Below are 901 nucleotides of genomic sequence, written 5' to 3'. Positions count from 1 at the left end.
AGATTAGCACACTTTACTGGATATCTGTTACTTATCGGCCTGCAAGTACTTTTCTTTAGCTTTATATGAGTGGTACAATATAAGAGACACTGACCAGTTACTACTTCAGGTCTGTTTTATCTCAAAGATCATCTAAATTCAATTCATAGTCTTAAAAATTGAACCTGTAGCATAGATGTTTTTAAATCTTTTATATCTGACAGAAGAATTTCAGTTAGATATGAAAAAATTAGTTTCTATCATGGCAAATGGTGTCATGGTATAATGTCAAAAATCTGGCTTTCATTTTACAAGAGACTGTTCTTCTTTCCCTTGTTGCTTCATTCCACTGTACCATACACATTGAAAATTCTCGTGCTTGGTTTTCTGAAGCAGAATCCACGAATAATGTCATGGATACAGTCAAAATTGTTCAGTACATACATACAAATGCTATGAATCACCAGTTTACAGAACTGTTAAAAGAAATAGAAGAAAGTGAACTTAATGATATTGTGGTTTTTGCCATTTCTCCCTGGTTGAGTTATAGAAGGGTTTTACAAAGGCTTACTGTACTATTAACTGCAACTAAAGATTTTCTTGGAACAAAAGGAATGCTTGCCAACCATTCAATAACTAAAGACAAACTGGCAATGTGACATACGTTTTCCCACTGATATCACACTTTGAGGGCCACAGCTATCCAGGCATGAAAAAACAAAAAACAAAAAAACCAGTTGCCACAGGCAACATGAATGAGTAATGATGAGTGAAAATGAGACAAAACTATACACTATATGTTTCCATTTATATGAAGTTCAAGAACAGGCAAAATAAATGTATAGGTATAGAAGTCAGACCACTTATCCAGGAAGATGTGGGTTGTATTGACTGTGTGAAAGTTGATCATAATTATTTTTGT

This window comes from Propithecus coquereli, unplaced genomic scaffold (genome assembly GCF_000956105.1).
Source record: "Propithecus coquereli isolate 6110/MARCELLA unplaced genomic scaffold, Pcoq_1.0 Scaffold168, whole genome shotgun sequence".
NCBI lineage: Eukaryota > Metazoa > Chordata > Mammalia > Primates > Indriidae > Propithecus > Propithecus coquereli.
The sequence above is the reverse complement of the archived record's forward strand: the minus strand, read 5'-3'. Positions refer to the sequence as shown.